Source organism: Falco naumanni, chromosome 5, assembly GCF_017639655.2.
Source record: "Falco naumanni isolate bFalNau1 chromosome 5, bFalNau1.pat, whole genome shotgun sequence".
In the NCBI taxonomy this organism is placed as follows: domain Eukaryota; kingdom Metazoa; phylum Chordata; class Aves; order Falconiformes; family Falconidae; genus Falco; species Falco naumanni.
The window spans coordinates 10,427,191-10,443,991 of NC_054058.1; the positions used below are offsets into that span (position 1 = coordinate 10,427,191).

Below are 16,801 nucleotides of genomic sequence, written 5' to 3' on the forward strand. Positions count from 1 at the left end.
GTTCCCTTGCCTCAGTGATGAGCATAGTGTGTGTGTGTGCATGCGGGTGTGTTAAAGCTCCTCAAACCTTTTGGAAATACTCTGAACATAATAGTAATTTCTATCATGATACTTTGACTGCAATTAACTAGTGAATTTCCAAGTATTCTATTTCTTCACATTTTTCGCTTGTTCGATTGATTAGGTTCAGCCCTTTAAACATTTACAAATGTTTTTACGTTACTAATGTTATTATATGGAAATCAGTCCAGGGAAGTTCACGCAAGTCAAAGAGAAAAGGTGTTAGGAAACTTGACTGCAAAAATCCAAGGTTATTATAGTGAAGAAGAAGCTCTTTCCTTTACCTACGTGGCAGAAACAAAATTAAGATCATAATTTGCAAAGTTACTTTGGGAAACAACTCCCAAATGCTCTCCTTCAATACTCTTTTAAGGTAATTAAATCACCTAAACATGGCAAATGGAATGCCATAATAAACTCAAAGTGGTTTATTCTGTTAATAAATGTAACTTAATTATAATTTTAATCACAATAACATTAAATACCTGCAACATGAAAAATCATTTTACTTACAGTCATATCCTAAAATAAAAATAACTGATTTATCACAATAATTGATGTATTACAAATAGCAATTTGTTTTTTTCTTTCTCTGCTGTGGAAACACACTCCAGTTCTGAGAAACTGACAGACCATAAAATAGTTACAAGCTAATCCTTGTGGACTGAAAACTCTCAAGATTTCTTGTTCCCCTCCCCCTTGTCAAGACTTAAAGACTTCCTCTTTCACACGGCAAATCTCCTTTTCCCACATATTTGCTGTCAGAGCCGTTTCACTTGGCCTTTTACCTTACAAATCCAAATTCTTTCAGTTCATTTTTTTTTTTTTTTGACTGAAATCATATGTACAGGCAATAGGGGTAGTAAGTGTGCACATCTCCTCCTCCTGTCCTCTTCTTTCAAGGCACCCAGCTCTCCAATGTTCGGAGGTAGCTGGTTCCTTTCCTTGCATCCAGTACCACACAGAAGACAACTGACAGCCTTATATTTGTAAGTTCATATGTAACTTGCATATGTATAGGAAAAATGCTGTGATTCCTGTTCAGGGTGCTCATCCATGTCACATCTTCCTCCGTGGACCATTCACCTCTATTGCTTCCTTGCTGTTATCCCAAGGGAGAACGAGCAGCAAAGAGATGAGTTGCGGAGGCAGCACAGATGTGAAAAAATGTGGGGTGGGGTGTGTTTTGCCCTGATGAAGGAAGCACAGGAAAACCAGCATTATCTCTAGTTTTACATTACTTCATAGCTGCTAGAAACTGCCTTGGTTCCTCAGTTGACATCTCCTTGCATCAGCGAGGCTTCAAACTGTAACTGTCCGCCTTCCACGTGAAATCCATCTGCAAACACTAGTGTTTCTGCATGAACGTAGCTCAGCAGTTTATTTATAATGGTTCCCATCCTTTTCCCTTGGAAAATATGCTCGTGTGTTACCACTACCACTGCACATTCACAGTTCTCCAACTGCAACCTTTAAGAATCTGATTACGTACAGATCTATGTAGCTGCATTATATGTGGATTCAATACTCCCCTATAAAGTTGATCACAGTGTTCATGATGGATTTGCAAAAGTTTCTGTCAAATTAATGGTACCCTGACTTTTATAGTGTGAATTGTACAGTAATTATCTGTTCCATTACCCACCTCTGTTACCTTTGGTGGGATGAAGCTGGACAGAAGTTGAAAGCTTGCTCCTTCTGCAGCTAGCCTAAAGAGAGGGAGAAAAGTCCTTCCAAAGCAGCTTTCTGAATGGGAGTCATGAGAAGTGTTAAAAGGCGTGTCACAGGTGTCACCTCAGGTAGGAGATGTTACCCTACCTGATTTTAAATGCCAGTCCTAATGTGGAACCAGCCTTGCCTTGAGGCTTTTTTCTGGGCTGCTACTTACCTCTTCAGTAGCACCTCTGAAGAGGATTGACCTGATGTTGAGACTGCACTTCTTTCAGAATGGGTCATCATGTCCAAGGTAACAATGGATTTTGCTGTAAGAAATTGTCTCGTGTCCCACTTTCTGCTTCAAGACCCTTATGACCTGCAGCTTTAGAGCACCTCAAACCTCCTTCTGGCTGCTCTGCCACACCAGGGCTGCTCTGTGGATGTGTCCTGCTACGTGCAAAACATGCTCTATGAACTGTGAGTGAACTCACTCGCTGTAACGTAAAGATGTTGGCAGGGAAAAATCTTCAGTTGCTCTTTCTAAAGCCCTATGGCTGTGCCAGAGCAGAAGCCTTAGGATGGACCACACAGTTTAATCTGTCTTTGAAATGTTTGGGTTTAGCCCAGTTGTTTCTTATTAGAAAGCACTTTCATTTCTTCTTGTCATTCATCAGCACTTTTGTTTGAACACTGTTTAATAGTACACTATGACCATCAATTTAAGACATCAGCCTTTTTGCTATCAAAAAAAAAAAAATCTTTCTTTTTTGAAATAAATGGTATGATGTCTGAATCCTGAGGATATATTTTTAAAAGGACCGTTTTGTTTTTATATTTTTATGTGCCAAAACCGCATGAAACCCTGATTTACAACATACATATTTATGCATCTGCGTAAGTAAACAGACTCAAACACTAACCTACAGACGTCTACACCGAGTGTTTAATGAGAAGCGTACTCCCCAGCACAGTCCTGGCTCAGGCCAGCTATCCCTGGTGTGGTTCAGGGAAGGTCAGAGCCCAAAACTTGCATCCAACAGGCAGTTCGGACGCAGCCAGTCTGTGTCAGGGAGGAGGGAAGTTCAGGCACATGGACACAGAGCCATGGCATGTGGCCTGTCAGCCCAGTCCGGGGCACCAGTCTGAGGCTGTTTTGTTTAGTAGTACAGAAATCTACATGCCCTGCACCATGTTTTTGATTTGTCCTGCAAATAATATCATATTGAAATAGGTGGCTTTGACTAAAGTACCAATTAAAAAAACCCATAAGTTTTTCCTGTTTTCCTACTCTGTTCTTCTGGCAAATTGTACAACAGATAGGAGCAAGAACGTATGAAAATATCATTTTTCCATTTGGGGGTGAAGAGCTAGCAAGGAAAACCGTTACTAGCATTAAAAACAGAAAAGTTTTTTCTTTTAATACTAGTATTAAAAATCAAAAATGATCAAATAATAGTAATCTAGTTATTCAATTATTTTTTCAAATTGAAAAATAATCCCTTAACAACAGGCTGTTGTATGCAAATTATAATGCAGGACAGATGCTAATTATTGATGATTTTTTCCCCATTACTTTTTTGACTTTAGTTATTCCAATATCCAATAGAACCCAAGACCATGCAGTTAATGTTCAATTGATTACATTTTTCCTCTGTTCACTTCTACAGATACTTTTTTTGCAAGAGGCTTTAGCAACATCATCAATCCACCACATTTTCGGAGAATGTGGGCCAAGTTCTGCACTGATTTACACACTGCAGAGCATGGGGTCCATTGGCATCAGCCAGGTTACACAAGATCTCATGGAGAAAGATTTAGAACCAGTATATTCTTAGTTCATGCTATCTGTTAGACTTCTTAATGTCCAGAGAAAGAGAATATTATTTTCTCTAGAACAGTTTTATCTAACTAGATAAGTAAGTTTTACCTTCAGATTTTCTATAATGCATTTTCTTTCTTGTGTACAATATAAGAGCATTAGAGAATCAATGGTAGTATTAAGCAATATTTCTGGTGTGGGTTTTTTTGTTTGGTTAGGTTTTGGGTTGGTTTGTGTTTTTTTTTTTTTGAAAAAGCACTTAAGACAAAACCTTCTGAATACAAGGCATGACCATATGCTCAGCATTTTCTGCAGGAAAGTACTTTGGAGAAATAATACCCCTGAGTCAAATTGCATGGGTGGCAGGAAAGTCCTTTGGAAATGTGGTAATGACAATTTGTGAGGGCCAGGCTTTCTTTGTTCTCCAGCTTTGTCCCTTGGTTTAATAAAAACATTATCTGTCCCTGCAAGGTTTTCTGCAATTAAAATACTGAGATCACTATAAAAGCAGAGCTGATATACACTGTACACTTTAAGTAAAGACTGTCATTGGCGAATCAATATGATGGCTGAGATAAGAACAATTTAGACTTAACTGAAACTATCCAGTGTCTAAATTTTTGAACGACTAATGGCTTTGAAATAAAAAAGCCAGCTAGTCCCACAAATACATCAGGCAGTGGTCAGTATTTCTTCTCCTGGTTTTGATAGGAAACAAATCTAGCAGTGTTCCTGGAGATGCACAAAGCAGCTTTATCATCAGGAGAAACAGGGTATTAAGGTGATAATGAACTACCCATAAACACATGAAGAATGCATTAAGGACTGAGACAGCTTTTGATATTCCTGTGCTCATACCTACTTGTACGTGCTTTTATGGCTTTACTCGAAGATTGCCCATGATACCAACTTATACATTGGAATGTGTGATGAGTTTAAGTTTTCAGGCCTCATCTGGAAAAGAGTTAAGTTTAGGATGTCAGATAAAGTTCTCTACCAACACTGAAATTTTGAACTCCTCTGAGGATATTTTGTGTGTCACCAAAACCTGTATCAGCCTAAATCAGTGTATCAATGTTTACATGTAGGTATACCTCAGGACCTCTTGTTATCACTAGAAACAAGAAAAATCTTTCAGATTTTCAGCCCCTGCCACATGCTAGGGAATATAAGTGTTTCCTAGATTGAAGTGTTACTTACCTTACTCAGTTTAGCTAACACTCCAGGTAAAAAATACTTTCATTTATCAATTAGCTGTGATGTTTGTTGCCTAAAGAAACAACAAAACAAACAAAAAACCACCCAAACACCAACCCAAACAAAAAACAGTATTAGAACACACCAGTAATTCAGGGCTTTTTACTAGGCAGGTAGGGCTTGATGAAATAAGTTTAAATTTCAGTAGTCATCCTTCTGGGATAAGTGTTTGGGTATCCTTCAGATGCTACTTCTGATTTAGGTTTGGAGACTTCCCCTTTTTTAAAGAAAAACAGAGCAAGCCTGAGTCTGTTCTTAACCCTGTGCTAGATCTCCTTTTCCTCACAGACACACACTGAAGCATATGAACACAGCATTATATGCACTCCTGTGAGTTCTGAGATCGGGTTTTATATCTGCATTCACCGTGGCTCTCTTCTCAGTTTGTCTCAGTGCTTCATACGTAAATCAAAGGCTCATCTTTACGCACAATGACTGCTACCTTCTGCTGACTGGTCCCATAGAGGAACAGAGCACTGACTCTACCACCATTCCTTCTCTTCTTTTCCAATAAAAATCCATAGAGGAATAAAGCAAATAGTGCACGCACTCCTAAAACGTATCCCTTTCACTTTTACGTGGGCTGCCTGTTTTGTGGGATCTCCTCCCTCACTACAGCTCTGCCTGAAAATCAAGAAGCATTAAGCATGGTAAAAACAAACCGGTTGACTCCTGCTGCCTGTCCTCCTGCTCCAACATCTCCCTACCTCCTGCTTCATGCTTGTGGCACAGATCTGCCATTTTTGTTGGGATTATGTTTTCTCAACCATGTATCTCAAGCATCAATTGCACATGCCAGATTCCTAAAGGTGCTTGATCAGATAATGTTTACCCACTTCATGTGTTGCTCTCTAAGTGATATGTATCTTCACTGGTTCAGGTCTCAAAAGTGAGCCAAGAATCCTACAGAAATCCAGACCTTACTCCAATTGCTGTCAAATTAGTAAGGACTGGATGAGGATCAGGCCACTTTTGCAAACTGGTGCCTAGATTCAGAAGATTATTATCTAAAGGTATAATTCAGAAAAGATTTTAAACCATGTTTCATTGTACGCGTGTAGGCAGTCTCAAAGAAATCAATGGGTTTATTCATGTACATAAAGTTAAATGCACCCATAAATCTCTCTGAAGCTATGACCCAAGGGTCCAGTCTTGCATTTATCTTCAATATGGATTTTAGTACTAGAGACAATTTCATTGATGACTTAAATATGCTCATACATAGTAGTATGTCATATTCATGGCTGCAGGTATCTGGTTCATCAGGTCCATAGATAATATGTGGAGTGGCCAAAATAAGATAATTCTTTTTTTCAGTCTGCTCACTTTTAGTATTGTAGCACCAACCAGCTTTAAATACTTATTTTTCCTTTCATTTTAACTCTGAAAAGACAGAAAATATTCCTTAATACTAAGTTAATCCATTTCCTCAGTCTTCATCAGGAGTCCTGATTCCATGGCCCATGGTTCTTAACTTTAGTTTATAATTAGAGTATTAGGGATAAATTGGTCTCCCCCTTACCCGTGTTTGGAATAGATCATATTTGATTATTTTATTATGGCTGGTTTAATGCTCCCTTTCATGTAGGAATTTCCTTTGCTTTTAGGATATTTAACAAATATGATTTACCCTCATGTAACTGCTTTATTTTTGACCCTTTGGCACTCATTGATGTATATTCAAGCGTCTTCAATTAAATATAACTGGGCTAAACAGAGGGCTGATTTCCTATTTTTACAGCTGTATCATTGTTTCTTCTCCCAAGGACTTCAAGTTGTATTTGCTACTATTCATCACTTCTCATGAAATATATATTAGAAAAATCTTTGTTAAACTTACTATGGACCTCCTGAAGTTTACACTCATCTGGACTAAAATTTTTAAATTTCCACTAAGTTATTAACCACCTATCTTCAAATAATTAATTGGAATATGTTCACTCACCTTTGAAGGACTGTTCTTTGAAAATTTTATGTCTTCAACACTCTAATTCTGTAAACAGGAAAGATAATATTTGCTAATGAGTTTCTTTGTTAATAGTGATTCTCCACTCTGCCATAGAGCTCTACAGACTTCAGTAAAATTACGCTGATATGGAAACGTTGTAAAAGTAGAGGAAGAAACCACATCAATTTAAATCATATGGTTTGGAACCATGATTCTGGTTTTCCTTCATGAGTTCCACAAAAAAATTACATGTATTAACTGAGAGCAGCAGCATTATATTGGTCCAATACCTGTAAAAGATCAGAATCAATCCTTGCATAATATGACCAGGCAGATCAAATCTGGAAGAAATGCAATCTTTCAAATTTACAATTATCCACCAATCACTTTACATTGCTCTGAAAAACAGGTAGCAGCTGTAACCTGAATTTAACCAGTTAATAGACCCCTGTATGAGTTTGGACATACAGTGTCCACAATGCTGTAATGCAATGACATATTCTATTCTCAGTTAGCAAACATTGACTTTGGTAACATTACTCATCACTTTTAGTTAATCCTTCCATCTACCAGCCACGTTCTGGGTTTACTCTAGCAAGGAGGTTGCTAGCTATTCTCTCCTGTGAAGGCTGTGCTTGCGCTGCATGTGCTGTATTGCAACAATTTGGGGTTGTTGCACAAGAACGTTGATTTAATGTGTTCTAAAATCAGCCCACAGGCTTGCATTTTCCTAATACCTCCTACTTACATGCAAGTGGGTAACAACTGACCCACAACAATGGTTTCCTGAGGCACAGACTCCAATATAAAACAAAACTCCCTGGATGGTCTGCTGCCTTCCTTGCTGCTTGTTTTGGCTCATCTGGGCTCAGCCAAGCTCCCCTGCCATGCCCAGTCTCTTCCAGCTTTCCAGCATTTGTTTCAGCTGCTCCAGAGTCCACGTGTCCTTCAGGAGAAGCCACGATAAAACAGTGTAAGTTTGGATGATAAATGTCGAGAAGAAACAAGCTGGAAACAACACTTACAGCAAGCTTATGTGGTGTGTTCCCAAACAGACCACTGCCACGGTAGCGGGATGGTTTGAGGAGATGTGCTGTGTTCACTGATTCTGGGCCATAAGCAAAACCCTTAGGATGAACATGCCACATGGAGAAGTGATCTACGCCCATCCTGGACTCTATGTAGATGCATTGCTAGAGGTTTTCCCTTTAGATTGGAGGCATCTAAACAGATGGACCCTGACCCACTTGTTCTGCAGGGCAACAAGACCCTCTCTCCCTGTGGAGTCAGTGGACAGGAATGGTCACAGTACCTGGGTTAGTAATGGACAGTGGGCAGGCTGGAAGCAGTGCCTACATATCTTCAACGGCTACGCCAGGATATGGGGTAGTTCATGGCCTCCTCCCATGCAGGCCACCCCTGCTGCCCCCGGGTACAGACACCCTGCCTGATGCGGGACCCAGTGCCCACCCTATACACATTTCAGAGTGGCTTCGTTTCAACGAGCTGTAGCCTGGTCCCATGGGCTGAATTTCTATCTGGTATGCATTAGGTATGCTCCTGGACTTCTCCTTCCAAGCTAATTTTATCCAAATGAAAGGCACTTCATGTGCTCAGAGAAAATCCCATGATACAAACCACAGCATGGTATTAAACTTACTGAGGCCAAGAATCTCTAGTACTATTTACCATAATCTGACTTAAGAGAGGGAAAAGACAGGTCCACCTAGAAATCAGAAAATGCCTGTCTTCCTATTGAATGTTTTAGATGCCTTAGTTATTGCTAGTTGTGAAGAACAGTATTCCTTTCTGGTTAAAAAAGAAAAAAAAGAAATTGAACAAATTGATCAGCAACAAAAGCCCCAACCCTTTACAAATGCACAATTAAGTCTGCTTAGCAGTTCAAATCGCACAGTACAGCAAAACTCCAGCCCACAAAAGCTAGGAAGCTAAGACTGATGGCACAGCTGCAATTTTGCTGGTCCCGAACAATCTCCTAAAATGCCCAGATGCATGTAACTCTCCCTCAGACTTGGTATTGACCAGACAGTTGGGCGTATGACCACAAAGGAGGGACCTAGCATGCAGCACCTTCACTGTGCTAAAGCAAAATTGGTGTTTGAAAGAAATGCGGTACACTTTGAGTACATGCTCAAATAAGAGTTACTTACCTGCTCCATTTTAGCACCCTTTCATGCAGGTTTCCATCTTTGCTTCCTCCCAGCTGACAATATTCCTGGTAAAATAACCCCAGGTATCACTACTGAAATGGACACCAATTTAGCATTAAAACACAGTAAACTGAACCTCTTGAAGTACCCATGCACCTGGTGCTTTTCATTCAGTAGCAGTGAGGGGCTGCTAGACGTGATCCCAAATAACCTTCACTCACAATTCAAGCACTGTCAGGGTTTTGCAGCTAATGCTCCCCTTCACCACTGGCCCATTTACACTTAACACAGTGGATGCAACTGGATTATATGTAGGTAGTTTTTAGTAGGAATTGATACCTTCTAGGTTGGAAGAACTGTTACGGTTCAAGGAATAGTTCATGGATATAATATTGCACTCCCTTGTATTCAGAAAGCCTACTTTGAATTAATATAGCTGTTAGGTCCTTAAATTAGTATGAAAGGAAGGAAGGAGTAGGTGTTTATTTTCTTCTTAGGAGAAAGACTGTGGAAGAGACACTAGGATTTAGAAGAAGACACCATGATTTAGGAGAAGGTACCTTTATGCTTGGTTCTGCTGTGGTGTTTTTGTAGTTTGCATCATTTACCTTCAGGGTCACTACAGCCCATCTTCTGCCTGTTATGTCTGCTGCTGACAAAAAAATATAATTTCCATCCCTAACAGTCAGTTCATAGTTCAAGATTTGTTTCAGAATCTCAGTGAAGTAATAACCTGATGAAACAAAATCTCTGAAAACTGTCACTTAAGAAAGAGTCCAGTGTTTCACTTGGTTAATGTCAAGTGCTTATTTCCCAAAATAGCCAGTAGAATCACATTAAGAACTGAATTCATCTCACATAACTTCAGACGTATAGATGTATAACTTCAGACCTATAGGCACTTAGGGCACACTGGCTGCCAAGACTTGTTCTGCAGCTGATGGAGAGGATATCTAAAGAGGCAGCTTATCCCATTTTCCTGGGATGAATGAATACGTTCCTGGAGGTGCTGCTGCTTTAACTACAAGGGGTGCCTAAATATCTATAATTGACTGGATACCTGTAAGGCACCAGTGTGAAATACTGTACAATGTGCAGCAGGGGGGCTTAAAAAACTTATGAAATGAAATATAGCTAGAAGATGAACCCCCCAAATTTTGATGTTAGAAAGGAACAGGAAAATTGAAGGGTTTTGTCTAGATCTGAAGTGCCATGGACTTGCTTATTTTTTAAAAAAATAAATGCTGCATGTTGTTCAGTCAGGTTGCCAGAAATGGTTTTCACAACATTTTTTGGCTAATTATAGTTATAGCCACGTGTGCTGGCTTGACAAAGATCTCTGTTCCTTTGATGCTCAGCATTTGAAGAGTGCCTAGTCCCAGGAGGGCTATTGTCCAGCAGAGTTTGTAGGGCACTCTGGTCAGCCAGACAACGGTAAATAATTTACAAGCTGTGGACTTACAAATTTTATAAGTTCCATGAGAACAAGGTTTACAACATGCAGAAGCTTGCAGACACTGAAGAAACCACTCCCTATGCTCTGTGCAGACTCTATCTTGTGATTTATTTTTACTGCTAAAATGTTACATACTGAACTTCTTAAGCTCTTAAGGACACATTATTATATCCATATTATTTTCATTTTCTCTTTCTTTCCAAGCGTCTAGTAATATTTAGTGTTCCACAACAGGATGCAAATTTTACTTTTCAATTTGCCAATAAATTTCAGAAAGTGTCTTCCATTTGTCAGAGAAAATTTCTATAGCTTAAAAATACTACTGAAATTTTATGTCGTTGCTTCTTTAAGCAAGTTTTGGATGCTGTAATGAGCCAGGGAGGCAGATGACTAGAAATTTCAGAAAAAATCTCACATTATGCAAAGTTTTCTGACTCACTGTCTTACTAGACTGTAGTTGAGGTTTAATCTGGTATGCTTGTTTGTCAGGCCAGCTGTATTACTGTTTTAAACAACTATTTCATAAAACTATCTAACACAAATGTCCTATGAATCATTAACAATGTTGTTTGCAAGATCACTTTCAGCTTCCTCATGTTTTGTTCCAGTAAATTTCCACTTTAATACAAGCCACAACTACATCCTTAAGTGGAAATTCATTACCCTTAAGCTGAGTGGAGATACCTGCAAACAGAGCTTAGCTTGTGCACTTGTTAACTGCTAACGTTTAACAGGTTCTGAAAACGTGTTCAGCCAAGCGCAAGACAGAACTGAAGACAGCCCTTTGACTCTTCGTGATTAACACAAGTGTCAGTAGCAGCATGTCAATTCAGACAGCTAGGGACAGAACCTGGAGTGATGAGTACCTGTGGACTTCATTCAGATACTGATTCTGCAGGTGACAGGATCCTGCCAGAAGCATGGACAATAAACCCCTTACAGATCACTACTTTCGTGGGTACCTTTCTATAGATCCAAAACGTGAGCAGCAGTGTGAGTAAACCTCTTTGATAGCATAGAGGAGGAAAACTGGGATAGGGGTGCAACAGGAACAGAGAAGTCTGTGGCTGTGTAGGAACTGACCCGTTGAATTACTGGTTCTGAGGTGGCCACAGTCGTGTTTTATAGATGCTTGGACTACCAACCATGATTGATGGCTACGCATGAACTGCACAGAGAGTAAGCTATGACTGTGAGCTTTTCGTCTAAAAATTTGATGGCTGAAGTCACAGCCATCACAGACAGCTGCTATTGTGTTTTTGCCTACATTGATTCGTCTATCTTTTGCCTGAATCATACCATCCTTTCATTTTACCCTACCGACTGCATTGTAACAGAAAACCCAACTTCGGCAGTAAGTAAAGGCTGAGTGCTCCCATTCTTAACCCTGAGGAAAGATCCTGAACACTGAAAAGAAGAGATGGTGAGAAGAGAAATTGGATATGGCAAGTAAAGGAAATTGTGTTGAGGCCACAGCAATTCTATATTTTTGAAATGTTCACATGTCTTAACAGAGAACAAAGAACATAACATAATGGCAGATAGCTTAAAGCAATGATCAAACTTTGCAATAGGCAAATTTTTCAGGCATTTCTGCAATTTCAATAAAACATGAAATGCAAGCAAATCTGTAATTGGTTAAAAATACTTTCTCCCATTTATTTTTCTGAACTTGAAAAATCAGACAAAATTTAGACAATTTGAAAGTGTTACCAGCTTTCACCAGTACTGTTATTGATGTCCTTATTATTTGTATTACAGCACTAGATAGGAGTTCAAATTATGGGCCAGACCACACTGTGCGAAAACAGCCCTACCCTAGCCCTATTGTTTCTGTGTAACACCAGAGAAAACATCAGTCAAGAGAAACAGGGTGCCACAAGGAAGCAATGCAGCGATGCTGGTTAGGGTAGCAAACAGGTCAGCATGTTAACCACTAACTTCCCTGTAAGCATCACGGCAAAGGAGAGGCTAAAAGGGGGATGTGAAGAAAAGTGGCAGTGTTTTGCTAGAGGTAACTCCACCAAAAGGGAGGAAAGTTTGACAGAAGGGTTATGGATGACTGTCAGCCAAATTTGATTAGTGATTTGTGGAGGCTGGCATCCTTTAGAGAGATGGAAGAGGAAGCACCTACAAGAAAAGAAGAAAAGAGATTCTGAATGGGAGTAGAGCAAAAAAGGCACTGAAAAAAATTAAATCAGCACCTTACTTAGAAAAACGGGAGATGAAAACAAAGAAACAACATTCTGAAAGCATCTTTTGGGGATTGAGGAGCTCCAGAAAAAGAACAAAGCCAAGCTCTCCTACAACTCATTCCCCCCCAAAACCCAAGTAACTTAGTGCTATGAGACACGGGGTAAATAAATGACCCAACAGAGTATGTGCACTCGGTGGTTAGGGTGATAAAAAGGGCTATTTTGCCTTAACCAAATGCATTTATGGCGGGGAACATTTGTTACTTCTGAGAGAAGTTCTGGGAAGGGTATCTGACAGCAACCATTTCTTTAAGTTGGATAGCACCTTCCAGGTGTTCGTAGCAGAACCAGACAGGTTGTGAGATGTTTTTTCATAACATCAAGGGGCAGAAAGGAGCACAGGCAATGTAACACTACTGAGCTCAGTTTGTCACGTGGGCTAACAGAGGGATAAGCTGCGTCGGGAGGCTTTACATGCGAGCACATCCACAGCTGCAGATAGCTGAGACCTTCCACCGCTCCAGAGATGACACTGCCAAGCCTGAATGTGACATTCTGACTGGTCTTAGTGTCAGGATCCTGGATGGTGGCTTCACCCTGACATGTGGTTCCACTTTCACCGTCACCATTGCTTCTACTCAATGTCAGACACCTAGGTAACGATGTTCCCCCTGCCCCCACTCCCAGTTGCTACTACCCAATATATCTTACTAGTCTAACTGGTTTCAAAGAGCCATTAAAGAAACCCACACACACTTTAACTTGTCTTCTGAGTAGAGCCTTCCTTCTAAGCTGTGTTAGAAAAGTTGACAGTCCCTCTAATTTTATGAGCCACTGCACAGTTGCAACATCATGAGGAAAGTGACAGGCAACACTCAGAAGAATCCCTCAAACTCAAAGGCCCTGCCAATCCCTAGTAACCCAGAAAGAGTAATATGAAAACAAAATTTGCAATATAACAAACCTCAGGGAGAAAAAAGATTAACCCTACGTGTTGGGATATTGTGTGTGGTACTGCTGATTATCCACAGCCACATTACCTCTTTGCCTGCTCACATTTGACTACTTCACTTTCCAACTGTCCTTAGCTTCGTCTTCTTCTTGCTGCCTTTCCGGAAGCAAGGAACCTTTCCGAACAGCTTCCTTTACCCACCCTCTTTGGCATGCCATTTCAACTTTACTGTTTCATTAAGGTCCTGAATATGCAGAACGGTTTTTAAGTCCTGTCATTCAGTAGAATTTAGAGAGGTGTGATGCTTCAGCATGTTGGATTCATTAGGAATGAATAGAAAATGTATCAGAAAGAAGAACCTAAACCGAAGAGCTCTACTTTACTTCAAACAAGATGTTTTGACAGGAACTCAATCCGGTTCTTAAAAACACATTGTTTAATCATTTATGATATTTTGTAAAAGTTCCCCACAGTCACTTTTCGCACTTCAGCTTGAAAAATTTACCGTGATCATCCGAATTTTTCTTAATCATTTTAAAGTTGTATAGTTATGCAAAATTTTGGCTTCTGCATCTTTATGTGTAGTTATCATTCTTATCTAAGGGTAAACCAGGTAAAATAAGAACTGTTCCACTTTGCATACACAGGACAGATAGAGGAAGATAAACTTATGGTCACTGAAGCTGTATAGTCTGGGCTTTTTGGCCAAACAATCATACTTATTATTCTTTTTATCAGTTGCATTCCCTCTTTTTTTTTGCATTCACTTGGCAAGTGTCAGAACAGTGATGCTTCTGCTACACTTGGGAATGATATAATTCTGGGTGAGATCCACATTTATTGCATGCACCATTTTTAGGGTCTTGTGCTGTAATTCTTGTGCACTCCAAGGCTCCATTCACTGCAATGGGTAGTTTGACTTTGCAAAGAATTTACTTTCAGGTTATAAGTGTTTAATAACCTACAGCAGAGTGATGACAGGCAGTGGATTCTGCAGTTGCCAGTCACTTCCAAGCTTCAGAACAGCTAAACCACAAACCGTCTGTCATAACCATGTATTTGGGAGTGAATGAAGGATAGATGGTTTTTGCAGGTTTTAAATCTTTGGAGCTGAAATTCTAAAAATATCTAATTTAATCAAAAGACAAAATGATTCCCAGTGGAAAAAAAAAAAAATAGGAAGAAAAGACAACTTCTTCTCTCTGGTCATGATGTCAATTACTCAATCATGAAGCAAATGAATCAATTAAGTTAGAAGAATCTTTGAAATTTCTTGCATCGTTGGCAAATTCCATGTGTTCTTCAGAAGAGGGGAGAACAGAAAGGAAAAAAAAAAGTCTCTTTAGTTCCAAACAATGGTTTGAAACTCCGAGGTGTGCAACATTTACTGAAAAAATTAGCTGAAAAACATTATTCTGATGTGTCTCTTGGATGTTCTATAAATTAATATATTTCAGTTAAAAACAATACAGATAACGAACACCCGTGATCTGTTTCTTATTCCATGAAAGTATTTTGGTGAATATTTATTACTGAAGCATATATTTGCTGATGTAAATACTTTATAAATAATTCATGAGTGGCCATAAATCAAATCAAGCTAGACATACTTTTTATACTTATTAACAAAAAAACAAAAAACCAGTTATTTTTTCAGTAAATTTGGTAAAAAGAAATGCTACTCCTTCATGCTACTATTTAATAAACAGAATATTTTAAATCTTTCTTTTGGAAAATCTTTAAAAAACTGTTTCCATATTTCAGAATTTTCTCATGAGGGCCTTAATAATGTTATGTTTCTCTCCAAAGTAATAATAATAAAAAAGACATAAAATTGTAGAAAGAAAATTTTGAATTTAAAATACTTTTAAAAGGCTCTTAACAATTCTACATAGAAAGGTCTGTGTCTGTCAATTTTTAATTTGAGGTGCACTTTTCAGTACTTTTCAGCCAGGGATATTTGTATTCATATAAAACCTGTGTGCCCTGCGTTGAGTTCTACGTAACCTGAATGATGAGGTGTCAAATTTAGATTTAACATTCAAATGGACCCTGGATAATGGCCTTCTTTTATACTATTTTTTTTTTGTCTAACATTTCTACTCTGAATTTGAATGTAGCATGCCCAGGTTCCCACTTATAATCAAGAAACAATAATAACTGTAGTTTCTGAGATTAAAAGAATTCAGACAAACCTGTAGGATGGGATGGATTCTTTAACTTCTGGTAAGTTCCAGCACTGGTCATTCTCTGTAGGCGAGGATAGGTGTTGGGATAATTTCAGTGGCACTACTTTTAATTTAAAACAGTGGGTAAACAAAGTTTGGTCTCTGTGCAATGACCCACCACAGATGTTGTAATGCTTTATCCTGCAATCTGCCTGTTAGGTCAACAGAGTGGTTATTGGCTTCAGTTAAACAAAGAGTCAGAGAGGTCCTTACTGAACTAAAAGCTGTTGAGTGCTGTCCTGGTTTCAGCTGGGGCAGAGTTAATTTTCTTCTTAGTAGCTGGTGCAGTGCTGTCTTTTGGATTTGGTGTGAGAACAGTGTTGATAGCATACGATGGTTCTGGTTTTTCCCAGGGAATGTTTGTATTGTCAGACTTCATTTCTTAGGCTCTGCCAGTGAGAGGCTGGACAGGCACAGGAGACTGGGAGGGGACACAGCCACAACGGCTGCCCTGAACTAGCCAAAGGGATATTCCACAGCACAGAGCATCATACTGAGTATGTGAACTGGGAGAAGAAGGAAAGGGGGGAGGGACATCTGACATTATGGCGTTTGTCTTCCCAAGTAACTTACACCTGATGGAGCCCGGCTTTCCTAGAGATGGCTGAACACCTGCCTGCCTGTGGGAAGTGGTGAACAAATTCCATATTTTGCTTTGCTTGCATGCGTGGCTTTTGTTTTACCCATTACACTATCTTTATCTCAACCCATGAGTTTTTCCCTTCTATTCTTTTGACCCTCTCCCCCATCCCACTGTGGGGGGAGTCAGCGAGCAGCTGCGTGGTGCATAGTCGCTAGCCTGGGTTAAACCATGACAAGTGCTTTTAAGAAAAGCATATGATAGTATTTAATATTACGGAAAACATCATGATAGAAAGAGAAATGAAGAAACATCCAAAACTTTTCACATGGTAAATTTCTTTCATTCATTCATTCATTCATTTGTTCTTTGTTTTAATGTAGTCCTCCTGGGTTTAATTATTACTTGATTTAAAGGCAAAAACCCACAAATAACCTGCAGCTGAAAGCTATATTTAACCTGGAACTTTATATGAAATT

The 16,801-nt window shown here is 39.3% G+C and overlaps 1 long non-coding RNA gene across 3 annotated transcripts; it reads right to left on the reverse strand.

Moving 5' to 3' along the window:
* Positions 1 to 473: 473 nt before the first annotated feature.
* LOC121089455 lies at positions 474 to 15,798 on the reverse strand. 3 transcript variants are annotated; one of them, XR_005828218.1, is made up of 5 exons: positions 15,710 to 15,798; positions 8,912 to 8,976; positions 6,738 to 6,785; positions 1,706 to 2,042; positions 474 to 1,251 (listed from the first exon to the last, which is right to left on the reverse strand). It is a non-coding gene; the product is annotated as an uncharacterized LOC121089455 (long non-coding RNA). The 3 variants fall into 3 exon arrangements; XR_005828219.1 differs by adding an exon at positions 7,489 to 7,686 and having other exon boundaries at positions 474 to 2,042; XR_005828217.1 differs by having other exon boundaries at positions 474 to 2,042.
* Positions 15,799 to 16,801: the final 1,003 nt, after the last annotated feature.